A 16,238-nucleotide genomic window follows, 5' to 3' on the forward strand; every position below is an offset into this window, starting at 1 on the left:
CGGTGCTCATAGGACTCTTTTGAGACTGTGTGTGTTAAATGTCAGATGTTCAAGCAATGGGCCAACTTCGACTAAATCAGTTAAAAATAAAGATGGGAATAATCAGTTTTTTCAAAACATTTTAAAAACACCTAATGAAGGGAGCTAAGTGAAGTTATCATGGGAGGCAGTTCAACGGTGTCAGAGACCCTGCCTTGGTTCCACCAACTTGATGGATAGTGAGAAGTGAGATAGAACTTCTGACTGAGGCAAGTCTATGGCTTATCCCATATGAATTCTTTCATGAGAAATCAGGCTGGCAGTAGCATAGACAATTCTATACTCCAAGCACTGCGTTCCCCATGGATTTCAACGAAGGCTTGTGTTCACACTGAAGGTTATTCCATACTTGAAGCATTTATATGGCTCCTCCCCTGAGGTTTTGTTTAATGTCAAACTGAAGCTCTTTCCACACTCTACACAGCTACATTTATTTATTTATTTATTTATTTAAAAATATTTATATTCCGCCCTATATCACTAAGATCTCAACACAACACAAATACCGTAAAATACATATAATTGATTAAAACATTTCAAACCAATATGTCATTAAAAGCAGCACATCATTAAAAGGCATCTTAAAATTCAACTGGGTAGCCCTGCTGGAACAGATCAGTCTTTATGGCTTTCTTAAATGTGAAGTGAGGTGTGTCTTATGACTGAAGCACTTTCCACAGTCTGCACATTCATATGGTTTCTCCCCTCTGTGAATTCTTTGATGACGAGTGAGGTGTGTGCTCCGTCTGAAGCTCTTTCCACACTCTGCACATTCATATGGTTTCTCCACCGTGTGAATACTTTGATGATAAGTGAGGCTTGCCCTGTTACTGAAGCGTTGTCCACACTCTGCACATTCATATGGTTTCTCCCATGTGTGAATTCTTTGATGAGAAGTGAGTTGTGTGCTCCGACTGAAGCTCTTTCCACACTCTGCACATTCATATTTTCTCCCCTCTATGAATTCTTTGATGAGAAGTGAGGTGTAACTTCTGACTGAAGCGCTTTCCACAGTCTGCACATTTGTATGGTTTCTCCCCTGTGTGAATTCTTTGATGACGAGAGAGGTTTGAACTATCACTGAATTGTTTTCCACACTCTGCACATTCATATGGTTTCTCCCCTGTGTGAATTCTTTGATGACGAGTGAGTTGTATCTTCTGACTGAAGCGCTTTCCACACTCTGCACATTCATATGGTTTCTCCCCCGTGTGAATTCTTTGATGACTAGTGAGTAGTTTCTTCAGAGTGAAGTGCTTTCCACAGTCTGCACATTCATATGGTTTCTCCCCTGTGTGAATTTTTTGATGATGAGTGAGTAGTTTCTTCAGAGTGAAGCGCTTTCCACACTCTGCACATTCATATGGTTTCTCCCCTGTGTGAATTCTTTGATGAGAAGTGAGTTGTATCTTCTGACTAAAACGCTTTCCACAGTCTGCACATTTGTAAGGTTTCTCTCCTGTGTGAATTCTTTGATGAGAAGTGAGGTTTGTGCTCTGACTGAAGCACTTTCCACACTCTGCACATTCATATGGTTTCTCCCCTGTGTGAATTCTTTGATGACGAGTGAATTGTGTGCTCCGTCTGAAGCGCTTTCCACACTCTGCACATTCATATGGTTTCTCCCCTGTGTGAATTCTTTGATGAGAAGTGAGGCTTACGCCCTCACAGAAGCGCTTTCCACACTCTGTACATTCATATGGTTTCTCCCCTGTGTGAATTCTTTGATGAGAAGTGAGGTTTGAGCTCTGTCTGAAGCGCTTTCCACATTCTGAACAACTATATGGTTTCTCCCCTGTGTGAATTCTTTGATGACAAGTGAGTTGTATCTTCCGACTGAAGCACTTTCCACAGTCTGCACATTCATATGGTTTCTCCCCAGTGTGAATACTTTGATGAGAAGTGAGGTGTGTGCTCTGATTGAAGCGCTTTCCACAGTCTGCACATTCATATGGTTTCTCCCCCGTGTGAATACTTTGATGATAATTGAGGCTTGCCCTGTGACTGAAGCGCTGTCCACACTCTGCACATTCATGTGGTTTCTCCCCTGTGTGAATTCTTTGATGAGAAGTGAGGTGTGTGATCCATCTGAAGCACTTTCCACAGTCTGCACATTCATATGGTTTCTCGCCTGTGTGAATTCTTTGATGAGAAGTGAGGTGTGTCCTCCGTCTGAAGCACTTTCCACAGTCTGCACATTCATATGGTTTCTCCCCAGTGTGAATTCTTTGATGACAAGTGAGGCTTGAACTCTGACTGAAGTGCTTCCCACAGTCTGCACATTCATATGGTTTCTCCCCTGTGTGAATTCTTTTATGTTGAGTGAGTTGTATCTTCTGACGAAAACGCTTTCCACAGTCTGCACATTTGTAAGGTTTCTCCCCTGTGTGAATTCTTTGATGAGAAGTGAGTTGTATCTTCTGACTAAAATGTTTTCCACAGTCTGCACATTCATATGGTTTCTCCGCTGTGTGAATTCTTTGATGACAAGTGCTTTGTATCTTCTCACTGAAGCAATTTCCGCTCTCAGCACATTCATATGGTTTATCCCCCGTCTGAATACTTTGATGAGAAGTGAGGCTTGAACTCTGCCTGAAGTGCTTTCCACACTCTGCACATTCATATGGATTCTCCCCTGTATGAATTCTTTGATGAGAAGTGCTTTGTATCTTCTCACTGAAGCAGTTTCCATTCTCTGCACATTCACATGGTATTCCCCCTGTGTGACTTGTGTGACAACTAAGGTGTGTGCTTCTAGTGAAGCTCTTTCCACACTCCAAGCATTTTAATGAGTTGTCATCTGTGTGAGTTTTACAATGGCTTTTAAGACTTGATTGAGAATCAAAGCTTGTCCTACGCACAGAATACTGATTTATTTCCATTCCTTCAGCTACGTTTTCCTGTACTGGGGTTTCACTGTGGCCATGAAAAGCAGAGGGTTTCCTGGTCATCTTGTGCGTTGCTCCCGTTCTTATTCTCTCCTGGTCCATCAGATCTAAGCTGGTGGTGACTGAACAAGAAAGAGATCTTGGGGTTGGGGTGGACAGCTTGATGAAAGGGCTCACCCAGTGTGTGGCCACTGTAAAGAAGGCAAACTCCATGTTAGGCATGATAAGAAAAGGAATTGAGAATAAAACGGCCAGTATCGTACTGCCCGGTATCCTACAAACCTATGGTGCAACCTCACTTAGGATACTGTGTACAGTTCTGGTCACCACAACTAAAAAAGGATATTATAGGGTTGGAAAAAGTGCAGAAAAGGGCAACTCAAATGATGATGGGGCTGGAGCATCTCCCCTACAAGGAAATGTTACAACAACTGGGATTGTTTAGCTTGGGATAAAGGAGGCTGAGGGGAGACCTGATAGAGGTGTGGAGAATGTGGACAGGGAGACATTTTTCTCCCCTCTCAAAACGCTAGAACCCAGTGGGGTCATCCCAGGAAGCTGATGGGTGGGAGATTCAGGACAAATAAAAGGAAGGACTTCTTCACACAGTGCAGTTATATTAAGGATCTCACTACCACAAGATGTAGTGATGGCCAGCAATTAGGATGGCTTTAAATGGGGTTGGATAAATTCCTGGAGGCAAAGGCTATCCATGGCTACTAGCCCTGATGGTTATGTGCTATCTCCAGTATTTGAGGCAATAACCCGTGTGCACCAGTTGCTGGGGAACATGGGTGGGAGGGTGCACTATGTCATGCTTCTTCATCCCTGGCGGATGGCTGGTTGGCCACTGTGTGAACAGAGTGCTGTACTAGATGGACCTGATTGGTTTGATTGCTGACTGTTGTCAGCTGCCCAGTGACCTCATTTGGCTTCCCGTCTCCAAGAAGAGCAGAAGCGGAGAAGAGTTGCTGGCCCAGCTAAACTAGAAGCTAGAAAAGGACGCCAGCTCCCAGAGAGTGAGCGAACAGGAAGAGCTAACAGGAGTTTGACAGGGGGAGTTCAGGAAGTGAGGGCTCTAACCCCCCCCCCCCAAAGTGTTTCCTTCTCTTAAGACATACTCATACAGTTGTGCACCTCTAGAGAGGTCCGGACAAAGCACAGGCAATTCCAGTATAATCAGAAAGGAAAAAACAAAGCAGAAACAGACAATATGGATGGAAAGGAGTCCCTAGTGGTGGTGACCTGCAAAGGGTGTGCAATGTTCGTGTTCCTGCCTGAGGTCGACATGGTGGACACCTGCAACCAGTGCAAGCTGGTGGCACTTTTGGAAGAAAAAGTGAGAGGACTTGAGTGGCGAGTGTCCACCCTCCAAGGAATAAGAGAAGACGAGGAGTTCTTAGACTGAACAGTGGAACTGCAACAGTAACAAGAAGCCGAAGGGATTGAAGAGCAGCAGCCAACGGGAGCAAAAGTGGAGGATGTTCAGGGGAGGAAAGCCAAATGTAGAGGAAACACCCTGGAAAAGAGTGACAGTTAGGAGAAGAAGAACTAGAAGGCATTCTGCAGAGGAAGAATTACAGGGGACACCATATAACGGTGAACAAGAATGCTAAAGCTGAGAATGAACTGAGATTAGCAAGGGATGCTAAAAGCAATAAAAAGGCTTTCTTCAGATAAGTGAATAGTAAAAGTCAGAGGAGAGAAATGGTGGTTCAACTGCTTAATGAGGATGGCAAATTGATAACAGACGACAAACAAAAGGCTGAAGTGCTCAATTCCTACTTTGGCTCAGTCTTCACCGAAAAGCAGGGCTATGACCCCCCTGGAAAAAGTGAAGCACAAGTTGAGGGGGCAGGATTGCAGTTTGTGATTGAGAAACAAATGGTCAAGGAACACCTAATTTCCTTGAATGAGTTCAAATCTCCAGGGCCCGATGAACTGCATCCTAGAGTAATGAAGGGGCTAGCGGAAGAACTCTCAGAACCTTTGTCTATTATTTTTGCAAATTCATGGAAGATGGGTGAGGTGCTGGACGACTGGAGGAGGGCTAACGTTGTCCCTATCTTCAAAAAGGGCAAAAAGGAGGTACCTGGGAACTACAGACCAGTCAGTCTGACATCCATCCCTGAGAAAATTTGTAACAGATTCTAAAGAAGTCAATCTGTAAGCACCTTGAAAACAATGCAGTGATTACTAGAAGCCAACATGGATTTGTCAGGAAGAAATCCTGTCAGACTAATTTGATCTCATTTTTTGATCGGGTAACCTCCCTTGTAGACTGTGGGAATGCTGTGGATGAAATATACCTTGACTTCAGCAAAGCTTTTGACAAAGTGCCCCATGATATTCTGATTAACAAACTAGCTAAAAGTGAGTTAGATGGAACAACTATTAGGTGGATTCACAGTTGGCTACAGAATCGGACTCTGATTAACAAACTAGCTAAAAGTGGACTAGATGGAACAATTATTATTATTATTATTATTATTATTATTATTATTATTATTATTTATTTATTTATATAGCACCATCAATGTACATGGTGCTGTACAGAGTAAAACAATAAATAGCAAGACCCTGCCGCATAGGCTTACATTCTAGTAAAATCATAGTAAAACAATAAGGAGGGGAAGAGAATGCAAACAGGCACAGGGTAGGGTAAACAGGCACAGGGTAGGGTAAACAGGCACAGGGTAGGGTAAAACTAACAGTATAAAGTCAGAACAAAGTCAAGTTTTAAAAGCTTTAGGAAAAAGAAAAGATTTTAGCTGAGCTTTAAAAGCTGCGGTTGAACTTGAAGTTCTCAAATGTTCTGGAAGAGCGTTCCAGGCGTAAGGGGCAGCAGAAGAAAATGGACGAAACCGAGCAAGGGAAGTAGAGACCCTTGGGCAGGGGAGAAACATGGCATCAGAGGAGCGAAGAGCACGAGCGGGGCAATAGTGTGAGATGAGAGAGGAGAGATAGGAAGGAGCTAGACAGTGAAAAGCTTTGTAGGTCAGCAGGAGAAGTTTATATTGGATTCTGAAGTGAATTGGAAGCCAATGAAGAGATTTCAGAAGCGGAGTAACATGGTCAGAGCGGCGAGCCAAGAAGATGATCTTAGCAGCAGAGTGGTGAACAGAAACCAACGGACTGATGTGAGAAGAAGGAAGGCCAGTGGGAAGAAGGTTGCAGTAGTCCAACCGTGAAATAACCAGTGCATGAACAAGAGTCTTGGCAGAAGAGACAGACAAAAATGATCGAATTCTGGCAATATTATACAGGAAGAAACGACAGGATTTAGCTACTGCCTCGATATGAGGAATAAAGGAGAGCAAGGAATCAAACATAAAGCCAAGACTACGAGCTTCCTTGACTGGAGTAAGTGTAACATCATTGACAGTAAGAGAGAATGAGAGATGAGGAGAAGGTTTAGGAGGAAAAACAAGCAATTCAGTCTTTGCCATATTGAGTTTCAAACGACGATGAAGCAGCCAAGCTGAGATATCTGAAAGACATGCCGAGATACGATCGTGAACATCTGGAGAAAGTTCCGGAGATGAGAGATATAATTGTGTATCGTCGGCATACAGATGATATTGAAGGCCATGAGATTGAATAAGCTTACCCAAGGGCAACATGTATAAAGAAAACAACAACGGGCCAAGCACCGAGCCTTGCGGAACCCCTACTGAAAGGGGAAAGGAGGAAGATGAGCTGCCGTTAGCCAACACGCTGAAAGAGCGACCCGCTAGATAGGAGGCAAACCAGTTATAGACAGAGCCACAAAATCCAAGGTCATGAAGGGAATCTAAAAGAAGATCGTGATCGACCGTGTCAAAGGCTGCAGTTAGATCAAGGAGAATAAGAACGGAATAAAGGCCTTTAGACTTGGCAATAAGATCATTGGTAATCTTAGTAAGGGCTGTTTCAGTGGAATGCAAAGGACGGAATCCAGATTGAAAAGGATCCAGAGCAGAGTTACTAGAAAGAAAATCAAGACAACGAGAGTAGACCACACGCTCCAGGATCTTTGAAACAAAAGGCAACAAAGAGACAGGTTGGTACTTAGACAGAGATAGACTATCAAGAGTAGGTTTCTTGAGAATGGGAGAGACTGTAGCATGTTTAAAAGCAGAAGGAAATGAACCAGAGAACATAGAAAGATTAATAATATGAAGCAAGGAAGGGAGGATAGCAGGGATAAGATTAATAAAGACGCGAGAAGGAATCGGATCATGAGATCAAGTGGAAGGCTTCGAAGAGCGCAGTCATGTAGACAGTTCATCAGCTGAGACCGAAGGAAACGCAGAGACAACTATTAGGTGAATTCACAGTTGGCTGCAGAATCGGACTCAAAGAGTACTTATCAATGGAACCTTCTCAAACTGGGGAGAGGCAACGAGTGGGGTGCCGCAGGGCTCCGTCCTGGGCCCAGTGCTCTTCAACATTTTTATTAATGATTTGGACAAGGAGGTGCAGGGAACGCAAATGCTATTTTGGGCTGCATTAATGGCCGGGGAAGGCTATAACAAACCACCCCGCTATAAGGCCTGCCAAGAAAACATCAACAAAAGCTGGCGTCCCTCCAATGACTCAGTGGTTGCACGAGAGGTTCCTTTCCTTTCCTAATAGAAATATAACTTCCAAATCACGTGAGGTCCTGGTTCCTCCCTATTCGGCCCTGGTTAGGCCTCATCTAGAGTATCGCGTCCAGTTCTGGGCTCTACAATTCAAGAAGGAAGCAGAAAAGCTGGAGCGTGTTCAGAGGAGGGCAACCAGGATGATCAGGGGTCTGGAAACAAAGCCCTATGAAGAGAGACTGAAAGAACTGGGCATGTTTAGCCTGGAGAAGAGAAGATTGAGTGGAGACATGAGAGCTCTCTTCAAATACTTGAAAGGTTGTCACACAGAGGAGGCCCAGGATCTCTTCTCCATCATCCCAGATTGCAAGACACGGAATAACGGGCTCAAGTTACAGGTAGCCAGATTCCAGCTGGACATCAGGAAAAACTTCCTGACTGTTAGAACAGTACGACAATGGAACCAGTTATGTAGGGAGGTTGTGGGCTCTCCCACACTAGAGGCCTTCAAGAGGCAGCTGGACAACGATCCGTCAGAGATGCTTTAGGGTGGATTCCTGCATTGAGGGGGGGTTGGACTGGATGGCCTTGTAGGCCCCTTCCAACTCTACTATTCTATGATTCTATGACCCCCAGTCTGATCCAGCATGGCACTTCTTAAGCCCTGCAGCCTGGAGTCTTTTCTTTCTAAACAGACATAGGATTGCACTCTTAGTCACTGAAAATAGAGACATCTTGTTAGATTGGAAGATTAGCAGAACATTCTAAAATCAGTTTGTTGCATTTGTGAAAAATATATTATTACCAATTAGGGAAAAACAGAGCCTTACCCAGAAAGGCCACGATCCCACAGATCTCCTCCATGACTTCCTGATGCAGAGCTCTCTGGCCTGGATCCAGCAGCGCCCACTCCTCCTCCGTGAAAGACACAGACAGCTCTTCAAAGCTCACCAGACCCTGAAAGGGAAACGTTTCCTCCTCAGAGATAGCATGAAGATTACAGACAAGCAAAATCCAGAACAGCAGGTGAGTGGAATGGTGATGATTCTCAGCCGCTATACAGGCTCCGTTCTAAACACCCCCGAAAAGATGGGGGGGAACCTCATGAAACCTTCCTGAGGGCCACTCAAAGCCATTCAACACGGCCGCTTTGACAGAAGCAAAGAGGAAAGCGACGTGTTCTGTCCCAGGGAGGTGCGCAGAGCCCAGAGACCCCCCGTCCGCCCCTCGCCCTTCTCCCCCTACCTCATGGGGTCCCACGGCCTCCGTTCCCCCTTCGCCACCAGAAAGAGATGATGGGGTACCGACTGCCGGCATCATGACTTCACCTGTGGGAGACAAAGATGGCAGGAAGTCCAGAACGTCCAGATGAAACGATGCACGTCCAAGTAGGGAAAACAGCATTACAACCTCCACTGTTTACGCTCAGGTTTTTGAATTTCACTTGTATGAAAACACACATCTCTCCCCGTTTAGGTTCCTACCCAGAAACCACAATACAGGTTTCCACGTGGAATGTCTTCACGTGCAGAAAAGAAACACCTTTTCTGAACTCTAAGGAAGGTTTAATTTAAGTGCCCCTCCCCCAACAACCAAAAACATCTAGAGGAACTTAAAAGGGTGCCATAGATTGCGGGCAGACTCCAGAGAGGGAAACCGAGTCGAAATAGGCCTCCTTGCTCCTCACCCTGCACGGGGGCTCCTCCGTCAGCCTCCTGAACGATCCTTCTTCGCTCCGAACTGCGTCTGCATGGAGCCTTCTCTGCCCCAGAGAAATCAATGCTCAATTCTGCAAGCCAGCCCTGCTCCTGAAACAGCAATGAGGATCCAGGACATGCAATGGGGAGAAGGATTAGATAAGGAATAATACTGGTTAGTATTATTGATGGCTGTGTGCTACCTCCAGTATCAGAGGCAATAAGCCTGTGCCCCCCCAGTTGCTGGGGAACATGGGTGGGAGGGCGCTGTTGCATCATGTCCTACAGCTGATGGGCCTCTGCTCTCTCCCATCCCTTTTCTGCCTGCCTGGAGGGGTTTTGCATTGCAGCTCCCACTTCCCCCTCCCCTGCCCAAGCCCACCTGGAGCTCACCTGCCTCCTCCAAGCCTCCTACGGTAGCCAAAACATGCCCCCCCTCCTGGCTGGGCGAAAAGCATAATGATGAAACACTTTCAAAGCCATGCTGCCTTTTTCATAGAATCATAGAATAGTAGAGTTGGAAAGGCTCCCTTAAAGCCATTGAGTCCAACCCCCTGCTTGGTGCAGGAATCTGCCCTAAAGCATCCCTGACAGATTATCCAGCTGCCTCTTGAAGGCCTCTAGTGTGAGAGAGTCCACAACCTCCCTAGGTAACTGATTCCATTGTCGTACTGCTCTAACAGTCATGAAGCTTTTCCTGGGCAGGATCTACACTACTGCTTTAAAATGGTTTATAACAGTAGAGACAACAGTTGGGGCCCAGGACACACTCCATATACTGTTTGGCAAACGTTTTCAAAGTGTCATATCCTGCTTGGTGTAGATCTGCCCCTGATGTCCAGCTTCAATCTGGCTTCCTGTCACTTGGGCCCATTATTCCTGAGTTTATGTTTATAATTACATGATCATTTTAAAGGTCTCCAGTTTTTGCTTGTTAACTGTGCGGGCGTCATCTAGGGATGTGCTCCGCTTCTCCTCGAACCGGAGAAGCAGGAGCGGAGTGGGGGGCTTTGCCTGCCCTTAAGGCGGAGGCAAAGAGGATTGGGGGCCGGCGGAGAGTGGCGAAGAGGATCGAGGTGAAGGCGGATCCTTCGCCTCGATCCGGAGCTCCGCCGGAAAGGTAAGTGGGGTTTACCGGGCCCTGCCGCTGTTGCTGATGTGGCGACACCGGCAGGGCCCGGTAACCCCCACCCTGTCCTCCTCTCCCTTACTTGCGTCCGTCCGCGGTCGCTCGGCTTCTTCAATTGAGCCCGCAGTTCATCCAGGAAGTCTAGGCCCATTTGCGGCCCAGACTTCCTGGTTGAACCGCGGGCTAAATTGAAGAAGTCAAGCGACCGTGGACGGAGGCAGGTAAGGGCCCCTGGCGCCACTCCCCTCCACTGCGGAGCTCCGATTCAGAGCCGGAGATCCGCGGCGAAGGGGAGCGGAGTATGGGCGGATCGGCCCGGGGCAGAGCGGGCCGATCCGAAATTTTCAGATCGGCCCGCGGGGCTGAGCGGGGAGTCCGTGCACACCCCTAGCGTCATCTAGCAGAGGCAGGAGAGTGGGGCGGAACGGCACTACGGAGCACGTTGATGAAGTGGGGAAAGGCTTCTGTATTCACTCTAACGGGGCAAAGAAATATGCATTAAAAATCAACTGAAGGGAATTTTGGAAAAAAGAAAAGCCATCCCACCAGCTAGAAGGCGGAAGGAAGAAGACCCCACCGCTGGATGAATGGCCGAGGATTTCCTGACTTCAGAACTCGTGAGCACATGTCCTGGCCAGCCTTTGTTAGCAAGGAGATTGCGATTCAGAGAGGGGTTGTTTCCTTTTGTGCTTTAAACCGCCCTCCTTCCCTCAATCCTTCACCAATCTTCTTGACATTTTCGGGGTCTGTAAAACCAACTTTTCTTTGTGCTACATGTAAATTTCAGCAGGATTGATGAGGCATGTTTGATTTTATGCACGCCCCCAATAACTGCTTTGTAATGGCGGATTGCAGTATCCCCTCCCCGTCCTGAGCTGCACGGACCCTGCAGCGTCCCTGTAAAGGCGGAAGACCCTCAAAGAAACCCCTCGAATCCGTTGCCTGTGCTTCGTTGGGGTCCCCACCCCACCCCACAGTTCCTTCTTCCCCACCTACTTTTCGCCAGGCCAACTTTGTCTTTCCTTTCCACGGCTTTCTCAATGCTTCGAGTCCTCTGGAAAGAATCTCCCCCCCCCCCCCAACCCTCATCCCCAAACAGCCTCCGCTGCATCTTTCCCAACATTTCGGATGCTTAAAGCCCATCTCCCCCTCCCTCCAGATCCAAAGGGGCCTCCTAGCTTGGCAGAGGAAGAAGCCTCCCCCACCGGAAAATGCCTGTGCATAGACTATGATGTGGGGCAGCCTTCTCCAGCCTGAGGCCTTCTCACCGCCCTGGTGGATGGGGATGATGGGAGCTGCAGTCCAAGCAACCGGGGGAGGGGCACTAGCATGGGAACGCAGTGGTAGGGGTCCGCTGCACTAGCCCCCTTCTGGGGACGGGGCCTGCCCTCCCTCTCCCCAGCCCTCAAGCCTCCCTAATAGGCTAACAAGCCCCCCAACAGTTCCTCTTTAACGCCCCCTCCCCACCTTTTCTTCTAACGCCCCCCCCCCCTTCCTTCCTTTTCTCTCTCCATGGGCTGGATGCGGTTTGAGTTGGTAAGCCTCCCCCACTGCTTTTTCCCTGGGGGAGGAGGCTCATCAGCCCCCGTGTCTTTCCCGGCCCCCCACCCCGCAGCCCTGGGACGCCACGACCCCCCCACCTTAAATGCCCAGGTGAGGCTGGAGGAGACTCACCTGGCCTGGCGGGTGCCGGAGAGAAGAGACTCCGCCCTCCATGGGGGGAGGAGCCAGCACAGGAAGGGATTTAAGGGGGAGGGGCGGAGGCTGCTATGGGGGGTGTTCACCCCTCCCACCCCCAATTCTCTTCCTCTCTAGGAATCCAGATCCGTCCTTTTAACCCTTCAGAAGCCCCGCAGACGCCAGCAGCATCTCTCCGCCCAGACCGGATCCAGCCAGATGTTTCGCAGCAGCTGGGGGTCGCGAAGCTCAGGGGGGGGGGGAAGGGCCAAGAGCAGGGGCCGTGTGCTGGCGACACTCGGGGAGAATATCGCGGGGCTAAAGCCAGGGCAACATTGTGTCCCTGCTAACCCCAGAACTCCCCCAACAACGTCCCGAACAGAAAGGGATGCCCGGAACGAGCGAGATCCGCCCCACTCCCCAGTCTCGGAGGGAGGCAAGAAGACCCGGAAGGTCCGAAGGAATGGCGTTCTCCCCCCATCCCACCCCTCCTCTTCCAGATGCCCCAAGTAGCTGCCGACCTCAGAGGATTCCCAAAGAAGGGCTGGGACTGCGTCACATCAGGATGGAGGAAGGGCTGGGTTGTGCCCCCAGATGTTCTGGACCACTGGTTATTTCTCGGTTGGTTATTGGTTATTTCTCGGTTGGACTACTTCAACCTTCTTCTCACTGGCCTTCCTTCTTCTCACATCAGTCCGTTGGTTTCTGTTCACCTCTCTGCCACTAAGATCATCTTCTTGGCTCGCCGCTCTTTTTTTTATTATTTATTTTTTATTATTATTATTAGTTACATTACATTAAATAAAACAACAGTGCTACCATCACCAGGACCAACTACGCCTTCATCCCTTTTCCTAAAATTGTAATATTTCTTGTACAGGTGTACATCCTTTCCCTCTTAACAAAACAAATTCCAAAAATGGTTTCCATATGATCTCAAATTCATTATAATTACATCTTCCTTTTTCTATTTTAATATTACATGTTAATTTATCATTGATGGCTATGTCCCATAGTTCTTTATACCATTCCTCAATCTGATACTCACTTTGTATCTTCCATTTCCTAGCTATTATTAATCTTGCTGCTGTTAATAAGTTCGTAATCAAATCCTTAATAGGTTGTGTGCAGTTCACCCCATCGTATATTGACAACAGTGCTACGCTCGGGGATAACTCTAAACTTATTCCAGTTATCTCTTTTATCTCTTTATACACCAATTGCCAAAAGTTTTGTACACATTTACATGTCCACCACATATGAACATAAGTGCCCACCTCCTGGCATCCTCTCCAACATAATATTGAATATTTCTTCTCGATTTGATTTAGTTTAACTGGTGTTAGGTACCACCGCCATACCAATTTATAAAAATTTTCTTTTATCCTTACTGATAAGGTTTTCAAATTCCGTGTTTCCCATATCTTATCCCATCTCTGGTTACTTACTTGAAATTTAATATCATTTTCCCATACCAATTTATAACCGTCTTCCTGATCCTCTCTTGCCATCAATATTCTATATATTTCACTCGTTATTCCCTTTGTGATCAAATTCCCTTCTTTCTCTTGTCTTTGTACTATCATTTTTTCAAAACTTGTATACTCTCTAAGTTGTTTATTTTCTTTTATCCATTTCTTTACCCATTGTTCTAACTGCATATAGTTAAACCATGACAACTTTTCCCCCATCAAAGTTTCTTTAATTTGATCTAACTCCTCTATTTTAACTACCCTTTCCAACCTATTTATATTCCGTTCCTTTAATACCTTCCCTACCACCTTTTTTAAATTTACTGGAAAATCCTCCATCATTACCACTGGAGTTAATGGGGAAATGGCAGGTATTAATTTTATTCTATTTTTAGCCCAAATTTCCATAATATTCTGTAATAAAGGATTCCCTATTCTTTGTAGAAATTCCTTGGTAATCTTATTAAAACAAATATTTTCTAATTCCATTTCTAATTCTTGTGTTTCAGTTTCCAACCAAGTCCTTTCACCTACTCCCAGAATACCCTCCACCACATATCTTATTTGATTAGCTATATAATGTCCTTTTAGATTTGGGAGACCTAGTCTTCCTGTCTTCTGTTGTTCATACCAAACTCTCTTGTTTACCCTAGCCTTTTTATCTCCATTGCAGAAATTATTCAACATTTTGTTGTTGATAAAATTTAATAGTATTTGTTGGTCCCGAATAGTGTCCTACATCCCCTCCCCCCTCTTCCTGACCCCCCTCCCCCCCACCATACTCCTCTCCCCCTCTCTCCTCCCCGAGGTGGTTAGCCTCGTTCATAGATCAATCAGATCCACGGGGGGGCGGGGGGGGGGCGGGGAGAAGCTTCTCCACTCCGCCGCAAAGATCATCTTCTTGGCTCGCCGCTCTGACCATGTTACTCCACTTCTGAAATCTCTTCATTGGCTTCCAATTCACCTCAGAATCCAATATAAACTTCTCCTGTTGACCTACAAAGCTTTTCACTGTCTAGCTCCTTCCTATCTTTCCTCTCTCATCTCACACTATTGCCCCGCTTGTGCTCTTCGCTCCTCTGATGCCATGTTTCTCACCTGTCCAAGGGTCTCTACTTCCCTTGCTCGGCTTCGTCCATTTTCTTCTGCTGCCCCTTACGCCTGGAACGCTCTTCCAGAACATTTGAGAACTACAAGTTCAATCGCAGCTTTTAAAGCTCAGCTAAAAACTTTTTTTTTTCTAAAGCTTTTAAAACTTGATTCTGATCTGACTTTTATACTGTTAGTTTTACTCTACCCTGTGCCTGTTTGGTGCATTCTCTTCCCCTTCTTATTGTTTTATTATGATTTTATTAGAATGTAAGCCTATGCGGCAGAGTCTTGCTATTTTATTGTTTTACTCTGTACAGCACCATGTACATTGATGGTGCTATATGAATACATAAATAATAATAACTACAAGTCCCCTGAACCCCAGACAGCTTTGCCAACGGTCAGGAATTATGGGAGTCCAAAATATCTGGAGAGAAACCAGTTTCCCGGCTCTTGCAACAGATGGGGGTTTCCTGGGGGCTGATTTTTCCTCCCCTGCGGATCCCAGGTGGAAGCTGGCCATGAAGACTCTGCTCTGGTTTTACTCAAAATGCGTGAAATTCCCCCCAAGTGAGAGGACATTTTGACAGGGGGGGGGCATGGTGGGAGGAGATAATGCAGAACTAGGCCTCCAGGGCTTCGGACCTCTCTTCCTGGGGAAGCTAGGCTGGCTGGCTCCCTCCTGGATGAGCTTTCGGAAGCAGGCAAAACCTTCTTTGTTCCAGCAGGCCTTTGGAGAATAATCTGGTCCTCCGTCTGTGTTATGGCCTTTAAATTCTCGTGTGTTTTAAACATTTAATGTTTTAATACTGCATTATTATTTCAATGTTAGTACATTTCTTTTCCTAGGTTTACAATGTATTCGTTTTAAATTTTGTAAGGCTGCCTTGAGGCCTGGTATTGGGCAAAAGGCGGGATGCAAATAAATGTAAGAATAATAACAACTAGATGGACCCTTGGTCAAATCTGCATGTCTCAGTGGGTTTGGGGAAACGGAATGTCTGCCATGCTTGCATGGTCTGAGGCCTACAGTGCTAAATAACCAAGAATGTACTGCTTTGGGTGGGTGTTGAGTGTCATCCATCTAGGGTGGACTCCTGCATTGAGCAGGGGGTTGGACTCCATGGCCCTGTAGGTCCCTTCCAACTCTGCCATTCTATGATTCTGTTCCCTGGTTTCCCTGTGGGTGATCCCACCTGGTCCCTGTGGCTGGGCTCACCTGTACTGGTCCTTATTCTGCGCACCTGACACAGCAGGTGATTGGAGGCCGTCACCATCCGGGACACCCTCAACCAAAACTATGTCTCACTTCAATCCGTGGAACTCCTTACTTCTGAGTGAACCACATGGATAAGACCAGGCTGCGCTTGAATTGTCTCATGGGGAAATGCAGCAGAACTCCGGGGTCCTGAGAAGGGTGTTAAACTTCTTTGAAATGGGCTGATCTTAGGGGCACACTCTAGTCTGATTACCTGGAAACCTTTATCCCCGGTTGTTTTTATTACAACGGTGCTCATAGGACTCTTTTGAGATTGTGTGTGTTAAATGTCAGATGTTCAACCAATGGGCCAACTTCGACTAAATCAGTTAAAAATAAAGATGGGAATAATCAGTTTTTTCAAAACATTTAAAAAACACCTAATGAAGGGAGCTAAGTGAAGTTATCATGGGAGGCAGTT

General features: G+C 46.5%; 2 pseudogenes; one reads left to right on the top strand and one right to left on the bottom strand.

The window, feature by feature from the left end:
* The window catches only part of LOC134395799 (zinc finger protein 850-like), a 229,615-nt pseudogene that overhangs the window by 76,382 nt on the left and 136,995 nt on the right, over positions 1-16,238 (top strand).
* On the bottom strand, positions 662-15,836 carry LOC134396999 (zinc finger protein 850-like; annotated as a pseudogene).

The sequence above is a fragment of the Elgaria multicarinata genome, chromosome 3 (assembly GCF_023053635.1).
Source record: "Elgaria multicarinata webbii isolate HBS135686 ecotype San Diego chromosome 3, rElgMul1.1.pri, whole genome shotgun sequence".
Taxonomy (NCBI): domain Eukaryota; kingdom Metazoa; phylum Chordata; class Lepidosauria; order Squamata; family Anguidae; genus Elgaria; species Elgaria multicarinata.